Source organism: Balaenoptera ricei, chromosome 7 (assembly GCF_028023285.1).
Source record: "Balaenoptera ricei isolate mBalRic1 chromosome 7, mBalRic1.hap2, whole genome shotgun sequence".
Taxonomy (NCBI): domain Eukaryota; kingdom Metazoa; phylum Chordata; class Mammalia; order Artiodactyla; family Balaenopteridae; genus Balaenoptera; species Balaenoptera ricei.
In genome coordinates this window covers 50,863,317-50,886,565 of record NC_082645.1, presented here as the reverse complement: position 1 = coordinate 50,886,565, position 23,249 = coordinate 50,863,317, and positions in this window count along the sequence as shown.

Below are 23,249 nucleotides of genomic sequence, written 5' to 3'. Positions count from 1 at the left end.
ATGCAGCAAAAGCAGTTCTAAGAGGGAAGTTTATACTAACACAATCCTACCTCAAAAAACAAGAAACATCTCAAATAAACAACCTAACCTTACACCTAAAGCAAATAGAGAAAGAAGAACAAAAAAACCCCAAAGTTATCAGAAGGAAAGAAATCATAAAGATCAGATCAGAAATAAATGAAAAAGAAATGAAGGAAACAATAGCAAAGATCAATAAACTAAAAGCTGGTTCTCTGAGAAGATAAACAAAATTGATAAACCATTAGCCAGGCTCATCAAGAATAAAAGGGAAAAGACTCAAATCAACAGAATTAGAAATGAAAAAGGAGAAGTAACAACTGACACTGCAGAAATACAAAGGATCATGAGAGATTACTACAAGCAACTGTATGCCAATAAAATGGAAAACCTGGAAATAATGGACAAATTCGTAGAAAAGCACAACCTTCCAAGACTGAACCAGGATGAAATAGAAAACATAAACAGACCAATCACAAGCATTGAAATTGAAACTGAAATCTGGAAATGGATGGCGGTGATGGCTGTACAACACATATACTTAACACCACTGAACAGCACACTTTAAAATGGTTAAGCTGGTATATTTTATTTTATGTGTATTTTACCACAATTTTTTAAAACTTTAAAAAAATAAAGCCCTTAGAGCAGTATCTTGCCCAAAATAAGTGCTTAATAAATTTTAACAGTAATAGAGATTGGTTCAAGATGGCAGATAGAAGGACGTGCTCTCACTCCCTCTTACAAGAACACCAGAATCACAACTAACTGCTGAACAGTCACTGACGGGAAGACACTGCAACTCACCAAAAAAGATACTCCACATCCAAAGACAAAGGAGAAGCCACAATGAGATGGTCAGAGGGGCGCAATCACAATAAAATCAAATCCCATAACTGCTGGGTGGGTGAATCATAAACTGGAGAACACTTATACCACAGAAGTCCACCCACTGGAGTGAAGGTTCTGAGCCCCACGTCAGGCTTTCGAATCTGGGGGTCCAGCAATGGGAGGAGGAATTCCTAGAGAATCAGACTTTGAAGGCTAGTGGGATTTGACTGCAGGACTTTGACAGGACTGGGGGAAAAAGAGACTCCACTCTTGAAGGGCACACACAAAGTGTGCACATCGGGATGCAGGGGAAGGAGCAGTGACCCCATAGGAGACTGAACCAGACCTACCTGCTAGTGTTGGAGGGTCTCCTGCAGAGGCGGTGGGGTGGCTGTGCATCACCGTGAGGACAAGGACACTGGCAGCGGAAGTTCTGGGAAGTACTCCTTGGTGTGAGCCCTTCCAGAGCCTGCCATTAGCCTCACAAAAGAGCCCTGGTAGGCTCCAGTGTTGGGTCACCTCAGGCCAAACAACCAACAGGGAGGGAACCCAGCCCCACCCATCAGCAGACAAGTTTTACTGAGCTCTGCCCACGAAAGCCACAGCCAGCTCTACCCACCACCAGTCCCTCCCATCAGGAAACTTGCACAAGCCTCTTAGATAGCCTCATCCACCAGAAGGCAGATAGCAGAAGCAAGAAAAATTACAATCCTGCAGCCTGTGGAACAAAAACCACATTCAGAGAAAGATAGACAAGATGAAAAGGCAGCGGGCTATGTACCAGATAAAGGAATAAGATAAAACCCCAGAAAAACAACTAAATGAAGTGGAGATAGGCAACCTTCCAGAAAAAGAATTCAGAATAATGATAGTGAAGATGATCCAGGACCTCAGAAAAAGAATGGAAGCAAAGATCGAGGAGATGAAAGAAATGTTTAACAAAGATCTAGAAGAATTAAAGAACAAACAGAGATGAGCAACAAAATAACTGAAATGAAAAATACACTGGAAGGAATCAATAGCAGAATAACTGAGGCAGAAGAACGGATAAGTGACCTGGAAGACACAATGGTGGAATTCACTGCTGCAGAACAGAAAAAAGAAAAAAGAATGAAAAGAAATGAAGACAGCCTAAGAGACCTCTGGGACAACATTAAACGCAACAACATTCGCATTATAGGGGTCCCAGAAGGAGAAGAGAGAGAGAAAGGACCCGAGAAAATATTTGAAATTATACTCGAAAACTTCCCTAACATGGGAAAGGAAATAGCCACCCAGGTCCAGGAAGCGCAGAGAGTCCCATACAGGATAAAACCAAGGAGAAACACACCGAGACACAGAGTAATCAAATTGGCAAAAATTAAAGACAAAGAAAAATTATTAAAAGCAGCAAGGGAAAAATGACAAATAATATACAAGGGAACTCCCATAAGTTAACAGCTGATTTCTCAGCAGAAACTATACAAGCCAGAAGGGAGTGGCATGATATACTTAAAGTGATGAAAGGGAAGAACCTACAACCAAGATTACTCTAGCCGGCAAGGATCTCATTCAGATTCGATGGAGAAAACAAAAGCTTTACAGACAAGTAAAAGCTAAGAGGATTCAGCACCACCAAACCAGCTCTACAACAAATGCTAAAGGAACTTCTCTAAGTGGGAAACACAAGAGAAGAAAAGGGCCTACAAAAACAAACTCAAAACAATTAAGAAAATGGTCATAAGAACATACATATCAATAATTACCTTAAACGTGAATGGATTAAATGCTCCAAACAAAAGACACAGGCTTGCTGAATGGATACAAAAACAAGACCCATACACATGCTGTCTACAAGAGACCCACTTCAGACCTAGGGACACATTCAGACTGAAAGTGAGGGGATGGAAAAAGGTATTCCATGCAAATGGAAATCAAAAGAAAGCTGGAGTATCAATACTCATATCAGATAAAATAGACTTTAAAATAAGGAATATTACAAGAGACAAAGAAGCAAACTACATAATGATCAAGGGAGCAATCCAGGAAGAAGATATAACAATTGTAAATATTTATGCACCCAATATAGGAGGACCTCAATACATAAGGCAAATGCTAACAGCTATAAAAGAGAAAATCAACAGTAGCACAATAATAGTGGGGGACTTTAACACCTCACTTACACCAATGGACAGATCATCCAAAATGAAAATAAATAAGGAAACAGAAGCTTTAAATGACACAATAAACCACATAGATTTAATCGATATTTATAGGACATTCCATCCAAAAACAGCAGATTACACTTTCTTCTCAAGTGCACATGGAACATTCTCCAGGATAGATCACATCTTGGGTCACAAATCAAGTCTCAGTAAATTTAAGAAAATTGAAATTATATCAAGCATCTTTTCTGACCACAACACTATGAGATTACAAATGAATTACTGGGAAAAAAACATAAAAAACACTAACACATGGAGGTTAAACAATACGTTACTAAATAACCAAGAGATCACTGAAGAAATCAAAGAGGAAATCAAAAAATTACTAGAGACAAATGACAATGAAAACACGATGATCTAAAACCTATGGGATGCAGCAAAAGCAGTTCTAAGAGGGAATTTTATAGCTATACAAGCCTACCTCAAGAAACAAGAAAAATCTCAAATAAACGATCTAACTTACACCTAAAGGAACTAGAGAAAGAAGAACAACCAAAACCCAAAGTTAGCAGAAGGAAAGAAATCATAAAGATCAGAGCATAAATAAATGACATAGAAACAAAGAAAACAATAGCAAAGATCAATAAAACTAAAAGCTGGTTCTTTGAGAAGATAAACAAAATTGGTAAACCATTAGCCAGACTCATCAAGAAAAACAGGGAGAGGACTCAAATCAATAAAATTAGAAATGAAAAAGGATAAGTTACAACAGACACTGCAGAAATACAAAGCATCCTAAGAGACTACTACAAGCAACTCTATGCCAATAAAATGGACAACCTGGAAGAAATGGACAAATTCTTAGAAAGGTACAACCTTCTAAAACTGAACCAGGAAGAAATAGAAAATATGAACAGACCAATAACAAGTAATGAAATTGAAACTGTGATTAAAAGTCTTCCAACAAACAAAAGTCCAGCACCAGATGGCCTCATAGGTGAATTCTACCAAACATTTAGAGAAGAGCTAACACCCATCCTTCTCAAACTCTTCCAAAAAACTGTAGAGGAAGGAACACTCCCAAACCCATTCTATGAGGCCACAATCATCCTGATACCAAAACCAGACAAAGAAACGACAAAAAAAGAAAATTACAGACCAATATCACTGATTAATATAGATGCAAAAATCCTCAACAAAATACTAGCAAACAGAATCCAACAACAGGGCTTCCCTGTTGGCGCAGTGGTTGAGAATCTGCCTGCCAATGCAGGGGACACGGGTTCGAGCCCTGGTCTGGGAAGATCCCACATGCCGCAGAGCGACTAGGCCCGTGAGCCACAATTGCTAAGCCTGCGCGTCTGGAGCCTGTGCTCCGCAACGAGAGAGGCCGCGATAGCGAGAGGCCCGCACACCGCGATGAAGAGTGGCCCCCACTTGCCGCAACTAGAGAAAGCCCTCGCACAGAAACGAAGACCCAACACAGCCATAAATAAATAAATAAATAAATAAATAAATAAATAAAATTAAAAAAAAAAAAAGAATCCAACAACACATTAAAAGGATCATACACCATGATCAAGTGGCATTTATCCCAAGGATGCAAGGATTCTTCAATATATGCAAATCAATCAATGTGATATACCATATTAACAAATTGAAGAATAAAAACCATATGATCATCTCAATAGATGCAGAAAAAGCTTTTGACAAAATTCAACACCCGTTTATGATAAAAATTCTCCAGAAAGTGGGCATAGAGGGAACCTACCTCAACATAATAGAGGTCATATATGACAAACCCACAGCAAACATCATTCTTAATGGTGAAAAACTGAACGCATTTTCTCTAAGATCAGGAAGAAGAAAAGGATGTCCACTCTTGCCACTATTATTCAACATAGTTTTCAAAGTCCTAGCCATGGCAATCAGAGAAGAAAAAGAAATAAAACGAATACAAATCGGAAAAGAAGTAAAACTGTCACTGTTTGCAGATGACATGATACTATACATACAGAATCCTAAGGATGCCACCAAAACACTACTAGAGCTAATCAATGAATTGGTAAAGTTGCAGGATACAAAATCAATGCACAGAAATCTCTTGCATTCCTATACACTAATGATGAAAAACCTGAAAGAGAAATTATGGAAACACTCCCACTTACCATTGCAACAAAAAGAATAAAATACCTAGGAATGAACCTACCTAGGGAGACAAAAGACCTGTATGCAGAAAACTATAAGACACTGATGAAAGAAATTAAAGATGATACCAACAGACGGAGAGATATACCATGTTCTTGGATTGTAAGAACCAATATTGTGAAAATGACTATACTACCCAAAGCAATCTACATATTCAATGCAATCCCTATCAAACTACCAATAGCATTTTTTACGGAACTAGAACAAAAAATTTCACAATTTGTATGGAAACACAAAAGACCCCAAATAGCCAAAGCAATCTTGAGAAAGAAAAACAGAGCTGGAGGAATCAGGCTCCCTGACTTCAGACTATACTATAAAGCTACAATAATCAAGACAGTATTGTACTGGTGCAAAAACAGAAATATAGATCAATGGAACAGGATAAAAAGTCCAGAGATAAGGCCACACACATATGGTTACTTTATCTTTGAAAAAGGAGGCAAGAATATACAATGGAGAAAAGACAGCCTCTTAATAAGTGGTGCTGGGAAAACTGGACAGCTACATGTAAAAGAATGAAATTAGAACACTCCCTAACACCATACACAAAAATAAACTCAAAACGGATTAAAGACCTAAATTTAAGGGCAGACACTATAAAACTCTTAGGGGAAAACATAGGCAGAACACTCCATGACATAAATCACAGCAAGATCCTTTTTGACCCACCTCCTAGAGAAATGGAAATAGAAACAAAAATAAACAAATGGGACGTAAAGAAACTTAAAAGCTTTTGCACAACAAAGGAAACCATAAACAAGAAGAAAAGACAACCCTCAGAATGGGAGAAAATTTTTGCAAACGAAACAACCGACAAAGGATTAATCTCCAAAATTTACAAGCAGCTCATGCAGCTCAATATCAAAAACTAACCCAATCCAAAAATGGGCAGAAGACCTAAACAGACATTCCTCTAAAGAAGATATACAGATTGCCAACAAACACATGAAAGGATGCTCAACATCACTAATCATTAGAGAAATGCAAATCAAATCTACAATGAGGTATCACCTCACACCAGTCAGAATGGCCATAATCAAAAAATCTACAAACAATAAATCCTGGAGAGGGTGTGGAGAAAAAGGAACCCTCTTGCACTGTTGGTGGGAATGTAAATTGATACAGCCACTATGGAGAACAGTATGGACGTTCCTTAAAAAACTAAAAATAGAACTACCATACGACCCAGCAATCCTACTACTGGGCATATACCCTGAGAAAACCATAATTCAAAAAGAGTTGTGTACCACAATGTTCGTTGCAGCTCTATTTACAATAGCCAGGACATGGAAGCAACCTAAGTGTCCATCAACAGATGAATGGGTAAAGAAGATGTGGCACATATATACAATGGAATATTACTCAGCCATAAAAAGAAACGAAATTGAGTTATTTGGAGTGAGGTGGATGGACATAGAGACTGTCATACAGAGTAAAGTAAGTCAAAATAAGAAAAACAAGTACCGTATGCTAACACATATATATGGAATCTGAACAAAAAAAAAAAGGTTCTGAAGAACCTAGGGGCAGGACAGTAATAAAGACACAGACATAGAGAATGGACTTGAGGACACAGGGACGGGGAAGGGTAAGCTGCGACGAAGTGAGAGAGTGGCATGGACATATATACACTACCAAATGTAAAATAGATAGCTAGTGGGAAGCAGCCACATAGCACAGGGAGATCAGCTTGGTGCTCTGTGTCCACCTAGAGGGGTGGGATAGGTAGTGTGGGAGGGAGACGCAAGAGGGAGGGGATATGGGGATGTATGTATATCTACAGCTGATTCACTTTGTTATACAGCAGAAACTAACACACCATTGTAAAGCAATTATACTCCAATAAAGATGTTAAAAAAATTTTTTTAATAAAAAAAACAATACTGTATTATATATTTGACAGCTGCTGAGAATAAATCTTAACTGTTCTTATTACAAAAAAAGATAATTATGTGAGGTGATGGAAGTATTACCTAACCTTAAGGTGGTAATCATTTTGCAGTATATTGTGTATCAAATCATCACATTATACACCTTAAACTTACACAATGTTATATGTCAATTATATCTTAATAAAGCTGGAAAAAGTTAAAAGTTTAAAAAAAGTTTCAAAAAAGAAAATGTGCCAGTTAACTCATTATCATTTAGTGACTACTCCCTCTCCTATTTGAAATGACCATCTCTTTTTTATTTAGTCAATTCCTGTATGTCCAGTGGTTTTCAAACTTTTGTGTGCACTGGAATCACCTGGAAGGCTTGTTAAGCTATAAACTGTTGGGCCTCACCTTTCTAACACGTACCCAGGTGATTCTAATGATGTTGGTCCAGGGATCACACTTTAAGCACATGCTACTATATCCCAATTCCACTGGCATGGTTATTAAGAGCTAAATCTTGGACTTAAACGCTGACTCAACAAGTTACTGCCTTGGGCAAATCTGTAATTCTCTCTAAACTTCTATTTCCTCATTTTAAAATTGGGATAATAACTGTACCAATCTCATTTAACTGTTAAGAATTAAATTTTATAACATGTTGAAAGCCCTTACAGTATTGCTGGGAAAATAATAATAACTTCATAGCTATTTATTATTATTACTATTTATTTGTGTATTCTGTTAATAGATATAAAAGTTATATCCAGTTTTTGCTATTATGAACTTCGCTGCCATAAACATTTTTATACATTTTTCTTCTGGTACGTTTGTGCAAAAGCCTTTCTAAAGCATATTCCTACAATAGAATGCGGAATTTTAAGGTAGTAAGAAGTTCAATTTTAGTAGGTAAAGCTAAATTGTTTTCCAAAGTGATCATATCATTTTCCAGGGCCAACAGTAAAGGATGAAAGTCTTGTTGTTCCATATCTTTGTCAACACTTGATGAATTCCATTCAATTTTTTCTTGCCAGTCTTGTGGATGTGAAATTGTATCTTGTAATTTTTATTTGCATTTACTTGATTACTAACAAGTTTGAGCAGCCTTTCTATATTTATAGGCTATTTGTGTTCCATCTTTGGAGAAATTTCCGTTTGTGTCTTTTGCTCGTGTTTTAAAAATTGGGGTTTTCATCTTTTAGGTGTTTGTTATATCTTTTGGATACTATTTTTTTGTCAGTATGTGTTGCAAATGTTTTCATCAGGTTTAATTGAGGTTATACGTTTGGATAGAGACATGACTTATGGAAGCTTTTTTCCCTCTGGAGATGAAACATTTCAAGGTCTTTCATTTCTGGGTTAAGTGCCTCCTACCAAAACCTTGGGGTGATTTAGAATCATCTTCTTCAGTTTCTACTTTGGTTCTCTCCCCAGCTCTTTTATATGTCATATAGATAGGTACTTAGGTAGGTAGGTAGGTAGATAGATAGATAGATAGATAGATAGATAGATAGATAGATAGATAGATAGGTTTTATGTAGATAGATATACAAATACATACATATATATAGATATCTTCCACTTGCCTATCCCCGACAATCAGGTGGATCTCCATTTTATATTACAATGAAGATGGCCTAAACAAGCTGCCTTGTATTCATAAGAAGGGAGTGGGAGAGAGCACATTTTAGCATACATCAAGTAGTTCCCAAACTTTACTGTACTTTGGAATCACCTAGGTCCTTAAAAAATACTTATGCCTGGGTCTCACTCCTGTATATTGATTTAAATGGTAAGGCTGTGACCGGCACAATGGGAGCTTAAAAAGCTCCCCAGGTGATTTTAATGTGCACTGAATTCGTTCTTGAAACTCAAAGTATTATACATGGATCATTAGCATTGTTATTACCTGGGAGCATATTAGAAAGCAAATTCTTAAAATGCAAATTATAGGATAAGACCTGAGATTCTTGAGTATACAGCATATTAAGGTTAGAAAAAACACTGGCTTGTGCACAGTCACCTTTTGCTCCTATTGCCCTTCATTTCAGCTTAAAGAACTTTCAGTACTTCATGTAAGGCAGGTCTAGTGGTGATGAACCCCCTCAGCTTTTGTTTGTTTGGTAAAGTCTTTATGTCTCCTTCATTTTGAATGACAACTTTGCCAAGTAGAGTATTCTTGGGTGGCAATTTTTTTCTTTTAGCACTTTGAATATATAATTGCACTCTCTTCTGGCCTGCAAAGTTTCTGCTGAGAAATCCACTGATAGTCTTATGGGGATTCCCTTGTATGTGAGGAATATCTTTTCTCTTGATGCTTTTAAAATTCTCTGTCTTTGATTTTAGACAGTTTTATTATACTGTGTCTTGGATAAGATTGTTTTGGGTCAAAATTCTAGTGGAACCTAATAACTTCATGAATTTGGATGTCTAAATCTCTCCCCAGATTTTTGATGTTCCAATCCATTATCTCTTTAAATAAGCTCCCTACACCTTTCTCTCTCTCTTCTTCTGGGACTCCAATAATGCATAGACTGTTTCCCTTAATGGAATCCCACAGTTCATGTAGGTTTTCTTTACTCTTTTCATTCTTTTTCCTTTGTTCTTCTCTGACTGGATAATTTCAAATGACCTGTCTTCTATTTTACAGATTCTTTCTTCTGCTTGATCCAGCCTGTTGTTGCTCACTCGTATTTTTTCATTTCATTCATTGCATTCTTCAGCTCCAAAATTCCTGTTCAATTCTTTTTTATGATTTCTATCTCTATGTTACACTTCATGTTGTTATGTATTGTTTTCCTGGTTTTATTAAATTGTCTTTCTGTGTTGTCTTGTTACTCACTGAGCTTCCTTAAAACAAGTATTTTAAATTATTTATTGGGAAAATCACAGATCTCTATTTCTTTGGGGTCAGCTAATGGAAAATTATTGTGTTTCTTTGGTGGTGTCATGTTTCCTTGATTCTCGATGTTCCTTGAAGTCTTGCATTGCTGTCTTCAAATTTGAAGAAGCAACCAACTCCTTCAGTCTTTACTGACTGGCTTCGGAAGAGAAATACCTTCTGTCAACTCTGTTAGGAATTCCAAGGCTTTCTCAAATTTTTCCTATGGATACACCTGCTCTACACTTCTTGTTCCCTCTTGTGGGGAAATTCTTAAGATTGCATGCCACCTCTCAATCCTGCAAAGCCAGAACAGGTGCTGACAGCCTCTCTTTTGCTTTCCCTAGGGCAGTGCTGAATGCTCAAGGTTAGTGTGATTTTTTTCCAAACCTGTAGAGTCACTCTGACTTTCAGCTCATGCTCACTAGCCATCTACAAAGGCTCGCTCTCATGGAGCCAGCCATGGCTAGGGAGGCAGTGTGTGGATGAAGTGTGCAGAATGTTGGGTGTGCGCGTGGGCCAGTTGGGGGGATGCACAAGCAAGGATCCCCAGTGTCATGGGTGGGCTTCCTATGGAGTCCTTGACACAGTAGGATCAGCATGTCTTTGATACCCTTCAAGAGCACTGTCTGCTGGTCTCCTAGCTTTCCTGCCTCCTAGTAACATAGCACACCTCAGAGCATTCTAGATGGAGTGAGAAAGAAGTCAGTCTCTTTGGCAGCATTCTGAACAGCTGAGGAAAACAAGCATGCGCTCATATGCTCTCACTTTCCCCCATGGGAGAAGTCATGGACTGAGAAGATCTCTTTTAACACGGAGCTATGCCATCTTAGGGAAGAAGTGACATGGTCAAAGTGAAACTGTTCCTCTTACCCTCTTCAATGCATCCAATGTCAGATTTTTTTGCTCCAACAGTGTGCTGGAATTTCTCCACTGGACTCCTGGACTTCTACAAAGGCTCTCCTGTCCATGGGTGATCATCTAAACTGGTGTTTTTTGAGGTAAATACAATAGAAAACTCTTGTTCCACCATGTTAATGACATCACTCCTGGCTAGCCATTTTTTAAATTAAAATAAAATAAAGGTGAAATCTTATTTCACTTCTTATATCAATAAATATTCCTGATAAAGATTTAAACATTAGAAATAATAATAATTAAGCCATATATGAATGTAGGAGAGAAAAACATGAGGAGTGAATTTCTTTATAATTTCTAGCTAAAACACAAAGCACAAAAGCCATAAAGAAAAGACTCATACATTTGAAGACATAAATATTGGGTTGGCCAAAAAGTTCGTTCGGGTTTTGGTACCTTCTTACAGAAAAACCCGAATGAACTTTTTGGCCAAGCCAATATATAAAATACCATATGGAGAAAAAAACTTAAATGTTTAACACTCGCCTGAAAAAAAGAATCAGTGTTCATCACATTAAGGTAGCCGTCAAGTTCCAACGGGTTATACTCTGACCTCCCTGCAAGAACTTCCTGAGCAGATAATATCTGAAAAGACTTCTAAAAGCAGAGAATCCCTTCCTTTCATTTATAGTCTCCAGCTTGAACCTATGGATTTAATACTCAAAATCAGCTAGAATTTACCATTACTCTGAGTCATTCTAGATGTTTTCTCCACAACCCTCCATGGACATGCTACCATTCTAGAAGTTTTCCCACACTTACCCCAATAGTTAACTCATTCCTTTATTTGTAATTTGGATGTCCCAAAATGTTCCAGCTTCCTTTCCCTTAATATCCAAATAGAATGACTCAAGTTCCCATTTCATATAACCAGTACCTCACCTCTGCCCCAATACACTCAAAATTTCCCATGGGGACTAAGAAAGCCTACCTGAACTTTTAATCACATTTTACTCTGAATTCCACCTCCTTCTGTAATTACTTTAAATGTAAATGAATTAACTTCCTAATCAAAAGATGGAGATTGGCAACATGGATAAAAACACATAATTCAAAAAGACACATGTACCCCAAATGCTGAATTGAGAGATTGGGATTGACATGTATACACTGATGTGTATAAAATTGATGACTAATAAGAACCTGCAGTATAAAAAAACAAACAAACAAAGAAAACCAACTAATACTGAACTTTCTTTGGGTTATTTGTATGGAAATATGTTAATATAAATGTTTCAGACATTACATGAAATTTCTAAAAATCTTATATCTTCTGGTATAATGCTATAAGTCATAATTCTAGTTATTACTTTAAAATGTATATCTCAGAAATAACTAAATTTCCTTGTCAATTGCATTATTATGAACTTTCATCAAATCTTTAACCGTGGTCATTTTTAAGTCTTTTGTCATTTACAGACAGTTTTGGGTGCACTCTGATGCTTTTGCAAATATGTTCCTATAAAAGGGTTTCATCTTCAAGGAATTCATGGAAAAGACTCTGACAAGTACAGGTTTCTGGTAACTGACTATACTGCTGAACTGAATGAATAAGCATTTTCAGAATTCTAATGGAAAACTGATGAACTCATAAAAGTGCTAACAAAAGATCAAGATGAAAAAAAAAATTAACTACATGGGACTGAGTGAACTGATGAGGATGATTATTATTTTTGTGACTTTCTGTTTGAATAAAAAAAAAAAAATCCCACAAGGACTCAGAGGCAAAAAATATACAAATCAATTTTCACTGCAAAGTAAAGGAGCTGTTACAGTGGAGGATTACTGGACTGAATGTCAATATTATGACATAGTATGAGTGTGTTTCATGTTTGGTAATTGCAATCATTGTTGTTTTTGTTGTGGTCATCCATTTACAATGCTTGGTGTCAGTCTATTTATCTCTTGTAAAAATAAAATACAGTGTGTGTGTGTGAAAAAAAAAAAAAAAGACACATGTACCCCAATGTGTTTACAATAGCCAGGACATGGAAACAACCTAAATGTCCAACAATAGATGAATGGATAAAGAAGATATGGTACATATATACAATGGAATATTACTCAGCCGTAAAAAGAAACAAAATTGGGTCATTTGTAGAGATGTGGATGAACCTAGAGTCTGTCATACAGAGTGAAGTAAGCCAGAACGAGAAAAACAAATATCATATATTAACACATATATGTGGAATCTAGAAAAATTGTACAGATGAACCTATTTGTAGGGCAGGAATAAAGATAAAGACATAGAGAACGGACATGTGGACACAGGGTGGGAAGGAGAGGGTGGGACGAATTGGGAGATTGGGTTTGATGTAGATACACTGCCATGTGTAAAATGGATAGCTAGTGGGAAACTGCTGTATAGTACAGGGAGCTCAGCTCAGTGCTCTGTGACCTAGGTGGGTGGCATGGTGGCGTGGGAGGGAGGTCCAAGAGGGAGGAGATATAGGTATACATATAGCTGATTCACTTCATTGTACAGCAGAAACTAATACAACACTGTAAAGCAATTTTACTCCAATAAAAAAAAATAACATGATCGAACTATATGCTATTTACAAGAGACTCACTTGAGATCCAAAGAACAAACAGGTTGAAAGTGAAAGGACGGAAAAAGATATTTCATGCAAATAGTAACCAAAAGAGAACAGGAATGGCTATAATAATATCGGACAAAATTGACATTAAATTGAAAAAGATTACAAGAGACAAAGAAGGATACTATGTATTAATAAAAGGTTCAATACAGCAAGGAGATACAACAATTATAAAAATGTATGCACTTAATGACAGAATATATATATATATATATATATATATATATATATATATATATATGGCAAAAATGGATGAAATTGAAGGCAGAAATAGACAGTTCTACAATAGTTGGAGCCTTCAATACCCCACTCACAATAATGGATAGAACAACCATATAAAAGATAAGTAAGGAAATACAGGATTTAAACAACATAATAAATCACTTAAATCTGACATATACAGAAAACTCCACCCCCAAACAGCATACACACTTTTATCAACTGCTCTGGGATATTTTCCAGGATAGACCATATATTAGGTCACAAATTAAGTCTCAATGGATTTAAAAAGACAGATATCATACAAAGTATCTATTGTTACCACACGGGGTGGAACTGGAAATCAATAAAATAAACTGAAAAATTCATAAAATTGTGGAAATTAAACAATATACTTTTAAAATACTTGTGGATCAAGGAAAAAATCACAAGGAAAATTTTAAAATACTTAGAGACAAATGAAAATGAAAACACAACATACCAAAACTTATAGGAAGCAGTGAAAATGGTGCTAAGAAAGACATTTATAGCTATAAATGCTTAGATTAACTACCAAGAAAGATCTCAAATCAACAGCCTAACTTTACAACTTAAAGAACTAGAAATTAAAAATACAAACAAAACCCTAGCAGAAGGAAGGAAATAATAAGGATTATAGCAGAGATAAATGAAATAGAGAATAGAAAAACAGCAGAGAAAATCAATGAAACCAAAAGCTGGTTCTTTGTAAAAGGTTCTTTGATATTTGTAAAAGCATTAAGAATATTAGAAATAGTAAATATCTGACTAAATATAAAGATTACTCTTTCCTCTTAATTTCTATAATAGATAACTAACAATTACAGCTATAATGATAAGATGCAGGTAAATGGACTGTTACGCAGAATTCTTATGTTTTAGATGAAATAGTAAAATATTAACCCTAAATAGACTATAAAGTACATGTGTTGCAATTCTAGAGAAAATAATTTTTTAAATAATTTTAAAATAATGAAAAGAAATATAGCTAAAAATCCAATACATGCTAAAAAAAAATTCAAGAGCTAAGAATATGACTTTTTTCTGGGAGGAGTATTTATACCAATGGAATATTAGCAGAAAAAAATGAAGAATTTAATGTTTAGAGAAGCAATAAAACATAAGTATAATTTTCTTCCCCCTCCAAAATAACTAAATTCTAATTTTTTCAAACTGGAATGACACTGACATTTCCCAAATTCAGTCAAATGTATGAACACACATGTAGCGGTACAACTAAATAGTCTCTAAAGATGCTTGAGTTCAGAAGTAATGTTTACTGTGGATATTGCAACCTATGGGTGCACAGGAGCTTAACAACATACATATGGGAGCACTCTGTCTGCAAACTTTCTTGTAAGTATAGATTTGCTTCCCTTCTGCAAAGAAAAGGGGAAAATATTCAAGAATAGGTTGCAGTGAGGTTAATCATCTTTGGTCATTTTAACAGAAGTTTACTTCTTGTTTTCAAATATCTGCAAACAACAATAGAGTTGGGTAAACTTCGAGTTCCCAAAAGTAACTGATGATCAAACTAACTTTCTTATCTTTTTTTTTTTAAGCTCAAAGTACCTTTTACTGATCTTTTTTTGCACTTTCCCAAAGCCATACCCATGAGTAGACCCCTGAATCTTACAGTTTAAATCGACAATATTTTATCTGTGACCTAGGCTTTAGTGCCACTCAGTGTTCAAATTATAGAATTGCAGCAAATCAAAACCACCGAATTTGTCACAGCAGCCTCAAAATAATTCCTTTCGATTTAAAGACATCATATCAAGGTCTCTAAACCCTGCCTGCTTTACTCTGCCTGACACATATGAGCAAAATGCAAAAGAGCACATACTACATACCTTTAGGACTTTGATCAGGGGAAAGTGGAAAATGGAGTGCCAGAGATCTCTTTTTTCTTTCTCTGTTTGAATCATCTAGTATTGTGCCATGACTCCAAATATAATTCAGGAATTGACTTACTGAAAACAGAGGGGAGAGAGATCATTTGCTCAGGGGAGAAAAAAATCCAGCCATTCAAGTAAATAAATAAATCAAACATTAACAGAAAATAAAAACACTAATGCAAGTTTATAAACAAATGCTGAAATTAAAACACCGATTATTGAGGATTAGGTTCTATAACCTTAATTATGTTTAATAATATAAGATAAAATAAGCAAGTAGGCATCTTCTATTTATCACAACAAATTCCACACCAATTTTGCAAAATCTTCACTGCGTGGGAATAAGGATTTGAAGAATGAACACTAGAATAGTGTGTTACAAAAGAATAAACACAAAAACAAGAGAGGTATTTTTAAAAAGTAGAAAATACATTGGAAGAAATAGGGAATAGAAAGGCAAATATGAATGTGGAGTGATTAAAGAAAATAAAAAAATAAAAAATTTGGCCAGCAAATGAGATAAAGAAAATTTTCCATGGAAATTATGAATAAAATAACATCATTCAAGTTTACTTGGGAATAACATTACTGATAACTATCCATTTTAAGACCAAAATAATGATCCATATGTATTGTTCATTAGAAATTAAAGAATAGAGAGATCAAAATTTCCATTTTGCAAATCTGTGACTTTGCTTTTAAAAATCTTACATGCAACAAGAAGTAATTTAAAGGAAATTTCACAATAACTCTTTTCTTCTTAAAAATTTAAAATTATGGAAAATAGAAAATTTTAAAATACCGACTTACAGTTCCACTAACTGGAGATAATCACTACTAATGTTTTGGTCTAAACCTTTCCAGCCTCTTATCAATGCAAAAATTTACATGTTCTAAATGGACTCTTAATGATTTAATGACCTGATTTTCCTCTTAATACAAAGTATGTGTGTGTGTGTATATATATATATACATATAAAATTAAATAATCTTTTAAAATATCATTTTGAACAACTACTGGTATTCCATTTTATAAATTCACACTAATTTTTTTAACCAAGCCCATACTGTTGGACATTTTGGCTGACTCCAGTCTGTAGATATTATAAACAAATATTGGGTTCACATCCTTGAAACTAAATCTCATACATACACAATTATTTTCTCAAAGAACTAAAAATTGAACTGTAATGTTAAAACCAAACAGAATTTTAAGGGATTTTTTAGATAATTTTCCCAATGAAAGGATTTATCAATTGTGTGGTTTTTCTATATCTTGCCAATAATGAACATAATCATTTTTTTAAACCTGTTAGATTGATAAACAAAAATATCTTCTTTTCATTTGCACTTATTTGATTTGTTGAAAAAGTAAATAAATTTTATATGTTTACTGGCTATTGGATGTCTTTCTTTGTGAATTGCTTGTTCATGTCTCTGGGCATCTATAGGAATGGAGGGCATCTGGTATAATGCTTAACAGCATAGGCTCTGGGCTATGACCACCTAGGTTTTGAAGCCTTAATCTATCACTAACAGTAAGACCTCTCCAAGCCTCAATTTCTTCATCTATAACATAAAGATAATAACAGTACCTAGCTCTCCAGATGAAATGATGGCCTAGCATGTACTATATGCTCTTTTACATTTTAAGAACTCTCTAAAAGAAGGGTTTTAACCCTTTGTTCACCATATGTATTGCACCCATTGTTCCCAGTTGTCAGTTTTTTGATCTCGTTTATAGTGGATTTTGGCAGACAGAAGTTTAAAATTTTGTAGTAAAATCTATCACTCTTCTCCTCAGGATTCGCCTTTGGTATCATGCTTAGAAAGGCAACAGATTTAGAGAAGGAGTAAAGATAGTACAACTTTTTCAGGAAAGCAAAATATATCTGGCATGTGTGTAGTGAATCAGATCAAAATCCAGCATTCTTCTTCGTATGCACCTCTACCAAGCATGCACAATAAGTAACTTCAATCTTAAAAAGAAATGCACAAAAATCACAATGCCAGTCACCATACAAAAAACTGCCAATGACCTGCTGAGTTCCCTGGTTTGGCCGAATCTTGATCTTTGGCTTCAATAAAAGGTACATAAATATATGTAAATATAGGCATACCACAGTAACTTAAGTTCCTCATTTTAACCAATTTTAACCCAGATGATTGTGAAAATGTTATAACAAAATTATTCCACAGTCAAAGAACTTCCTAGAATCACTCATATTTGAGGGAATCTGGCTTGTGAGTGAAACTTTCTTCACCCTACCCTTAGTAAATGTAACACAAAGACTTTCAAAGTTTAAGCAAAATAAATCACTAGTAAGGAAGCAAGGTGCTGCTCATTTGAACTAGGATAACATTTTCCATCCAGCAGAGGACAGTACACACAAGCTGAAATACCACAAACTATGATCTGGTTCTTATACATATCTAATAAATAGCTTTACTGTCATGGTCTCATTACAGAGATACTATTTAGCCAGTTAATATCTCTGAATTCAAACTGTAAGCAGCAAAACATAATTGAAATTTTATAACAATATTTCAAATTTAGTTTAATAATAATTCAGTTTTAATATCTAAAATATTTTAATATCTAAAGAATTTCTATAACAAGTAAAATACAGGTGAATATTATATTTTCATTTATACTTCATCTAGAAGTTCAAGCCAAAAAGTTTCCATTGGCCATATAAAGAGCATGTTTTTAATCACTACAAGAAACTGAATTCAGGTGAGCCACTTCAGGGACATCAATAGTAGTAATATAATATGCTAAATTAAAAAAAGAACTGTGTTCAAAATCTCAGTACTCTTATTACACAGATATTTTGGGCAATTTTTGCCTCTTTCATAACTATAAAATTGTGATTAAAAACCAGAATCATAGAAAAGGCTACTGATCTTCCCTAGGTCACAAACAAGTAAGCAATTGCCTATCAGTGATAAATTTTTCTTAGTCTGCTACTCTATCCACTACAGTATGTAATTTCTGCCATAAACATCCTAAAATATGTAAGAAGTCATAAGAATTGCTAATACTACTTTTCAGCACTGTCATATTTTGTCCGCTGAGCCAAGCATACCAGATGTCTTTAAATAAAAGATTTAGACAGCATAAAAATAAAGTGTTATTGTATACGGGATTTTTAAAAATATACCAATACATTAGGGATACCATAAGGTTTGAATATATGCTATTACAGAAGAGGGGGAAATGTTTATGGATAATAATAGAATAAACGTGAAGACAAGAAGCAATAGTGACCATAAATGTAAATGATTAAGAAGAAAACAATGAAAAATTAATGTAACACTCTGCATGATAAAGAATATTTTATCTATTTCAAAATGAGCTAAATCATACATTTCCATTTCTTGGAGAAGATATGGATTTTTCATTTCCTAAAATTAATATGCCCCCATCAGTGTACAGTTCTACTTGATTCTATGAAAAATCACTGTTGATAAGTAGACTGAAATGACTGAGGGAGTAAAGGGATTGGGAGGCGATTATTAAGATTAATACTGGGTGCTACTGTATTTATTTTTGGGGGGCTTTTTGGGGTAACAGATTAATTGAGATATAATCCACATGTCATACAAGTTATCACTTTAATGGATACCATTCAGTGGTTTTTAGCAAAGTCAATGAGTTGTGCAACCATCACCAAAATCAATTTTAGAACATTTAATCACCTCCCCAAAACATCCCACATCCCTTAGTGGTGTTACTGTATTTAAACACATACAATCACACTCACAACTAGTGGAAATGAAACTGTCTGTGAGAACAGGTTTGAAACAACAGCTTCATCCTGAGCTGCACCTCTGCATCTGTTACATTTACACAAATCACTCTAGGTGTTTAAGTGAACATTTCTCTCCCCCATTTCTAGCCACAGATGATCGTATAGGGGAAAGCAGAAGGAAAAAGAAAGAGGAAGTCAGAATGGCAAGCCTTACATCTACACATGTAAAAGGATATTAAAGGATACACATGAAAATATATATAAACATAACAAAACTCATTATTTTAAAATGCTCACTCAAATAACTTCTTAAAGATTACTCTCCATTGCCTGCAAACAGTGTAAAACTTCCTTAGCATGACATAACATATTAAAGCCCTCTACAATCTAACCCAACCTGTATTTTTAGCCTAATATCCTACCACTCACTTATATGACCTCCTTATTCTTCTCACATTGATGCTTGCCATTCTCCTAAACCCACAAAATTTTTTGCTTTTGTGCTTTTAAGCAAGCCATTTCGTCTGCCTAGATCATCTTCTTCCAGTTCACTTAAAGAACTTCAACTCATCCTTCAGGACTCAGTTTACTTACCATAAGATGTTATATTTATTTGCTTATTTGGATGTCAGGCTCCAATAGACTAGATTTTGAGCTCCTAATAGGCAAAAATATACTTACTTGTCTTTGTATTCCTAGCGTCAATCACACTGCTAGGCATACAGTGTTGATTTACAAATGTTTGCTGAGTGGTGAATGAATGAACCAATATTCAATTAGTACTCATACTTTTTTTTTAGGAGTGGCAGAATCTGTTTCCCTTTACTCTCCTCAAACATTCAAAAACACTATAAATAAACCACAGTGAAATTCTCTTCCTTTCCCCACAACTATTCCACTCTTGTTCACAACAACTCCTAACCTCAGCAGCAAATAAAATATCCCTATTTTGAGGCATTAAAAGACATATTATTCCAGAAAGATGGAGTAGAGGTACTTTTCCATATTCCTACCACTAGGTACAACTAACAATCCTGGATATGAAAATACATAAGCAGCTCATGCAACCCAACATCAAAAAAAAAAACTGATTAAAAAATGGGCAGAAGACCTATATAGACATTTCTCCAAAGAGAACATGCAGATGGCCAACAGGTACGTGAAAAGATGCTCAACATTGGTAATCATCAGAGAAATGCAAGTCAAAACCACAATGAGATATGACCTCACACTTGTCAGAATAGCTATCATCAAAAAGTCTACGAATAACAAATGTTAAAGAGGATGTGGAGAAAAGGGAACCCTTGTACACTGTTGGTGGGAATGTAAATTGGTGCAGCCACTATGGAAAAGAGTGGAGGTTTCTCAAAAAACTAAAAATAGAACTACCATATGACCCAGCAATTCCATTCCTGGGTATATATATGAAAAAAACAAAAACACTGAGAGAGACCTTCAAGATGGCAGAGGAGTAAGACGTGGAGATCACCTTCCTACCCACAAATACATCAGAAATACATCTACATGTGGAACAACTCCTACAGAACACCCACTGAACACTGGCAGAAGACCTCAGACTTCCCAAAAGGCAAGAAACTCCCCACGTACCTGGGTAGGGCAAAAGAAAAAAGAAAAATCAGAGACAAAAGAATAGGGACGGGACCTGTACCTCTGGGAGGGAGCTATGAAGGAGGAAAAGTTTGCACACACTAGGAAGCCCCTTCACTGGTGGAGACGGGGTCGGGGGGTGAAGCTTTGGAGCCATGGATGAGAGCACAGCAACAGGGGTGCAGAGGGCAAAGCGGAGAGATTCCCGCACAGAGGATCGGTGCCAACCAGCACTCACCAGCCCGAGAGGCTTGTCTGCTCACCTGCAGGGATGGGTGGGGGCTGGGAGCTGAGGCTTGGGGTTCAGAGGTCAGATCCCACAGAGAGGATTGGGGAGACACCAAAAACAACGTGAACTACGAACCTGCAGCCTGCAAAAAGGAGACCCCAAATACAGTAAGTTAAGCAAAATGAGAAGACAGAGAAACACACAGCAGATGAAGGAGCAAGGTAAAAACCCACCAGACCTAACAAATGAAGAGGAAATAGGCAGTCTACCTGAAAAAGAATTCAGAGTAATGATAGTAAAGATGATCCAAAATATTGGAAACAGAATGGAGAAAATACAAGAAACATTTAACAAGGACCTAGAAAAACTAAAGAGCAAACAAACAGTGATGAACAACACAATAAATGAAATTAAAAATTCTCTAGAAGGGATCAATAGCAGAATAACTGAGACAGAAGAACGGATAAGTGACCTGGAAGATAAAATAGTGGAAATAACTACTGCAGAGCAGAATAAAGAAAAAAGAATGAAAAGAATTGAGGACAGTCTCAGAGACCTCTGGGAAAACATTAAACGCACCAACATTCGAATTATAGGGGTCCCAGAAGAAGAAGAGAAAAAGAAGGGGACTGAGAAAATATTTGAAGAGATTATAGCTGAAAACTTCCCATATATGGGAAAGGAAATAGTTAATCAAGTCCAGGAAGCACAGAGAGTCCCATACAGGATAAATCCAAGGAGAAACACACCAAGACACATATTAATCAAACTATCAAAAATTAAATACAAAGAAAAAATATTAAAAGTAGCAAGGGAAAAACAACAAATACCATACAAGGGAATCCCCATAAGGTTAACAGCTGATCTTTCAGCAGAAACTCTGCAAGCCAGAAGGGTGTGGCAGGATCTATTTAAAGTGATGAAGGGGAAAAACCTACAACCAAGATTACTCTACCCAGCAAGGATCTCATTCAGATTTGATGGAGAAATTAAAACCTTAACAGACAAGCAAAAGCTAAGAGAATTCAGCACCACCAAACCAGCTTTACAACAAATGCTAAAGGAACTTCTCTAGGCAGGAAACACAAGAGAAGGAAAAGACCTACAATAACAAACACAAAACAATTAAGAAAATGGTTATAGGAACATACATATCGATAATTACCTTAAATGTAAATAGATTAAATGCTCCAACCAAAAGACAAAGACTGGCTGAATGGATACAAAAACAAGACCCATATATATGCTGTCTAAAAGAGACCCACTTCAGACCTAGAGGCACATACAGACTGAAAGTGAGGGGATGGAAAAAGATATTCCATGCAAATGAGAATCAAAAGAAAGCTGGAGTAGCAATTCTCATTTCAGACAAAATATACTTTAAAACAAAGACTATTTCAAGAGACAAAGAAGGACACTACATAATGATCAAGGGACTGATCCAAGCAGAAGATATAACAATTGTAAATATTTATGCACCCAACATAGGAGCACCTCAATACATAAGGCAAATGCTAACAGCCATAAAAGGGGAAATTGACAGTAACAGAATCATAGTAGGGGACTTTAACACCCCACTTTCACCAATGGATAGACCATCCAAAATGAAAATAAATAAGGAAACACAAGGTTTAAATGATACATTAAACAAGATGGACTTAATTGATATTTATATGAAATTCCATCCAAAAACAACAGAATAAACTTTCTCCTCAAGTGCTCATGGAACATTCTCCAGGATACATCATATCTTGGGTCACAAATCAAGCCTTGATAAATTTAAGAAAATTGAAATCGTATCAACTATCTTTTCCGACCACAACACTATGAGACTAGATATCAATTACAGGAAAAGATCTGTAAAAAATACAAACACCTGGACGCTAAACAATACACTACTTAATAACCAAGAGAGCACTGAAGAAATCAAAGAGGAAATCAAAAAATACCTAGAAACAAATCACAATGAAAACACGATGGCCCAAAACCTATGGGATGCAGCAAAAGCAGTTCTAAGAGGGAAGTTTATAGCAATACAATCCTAC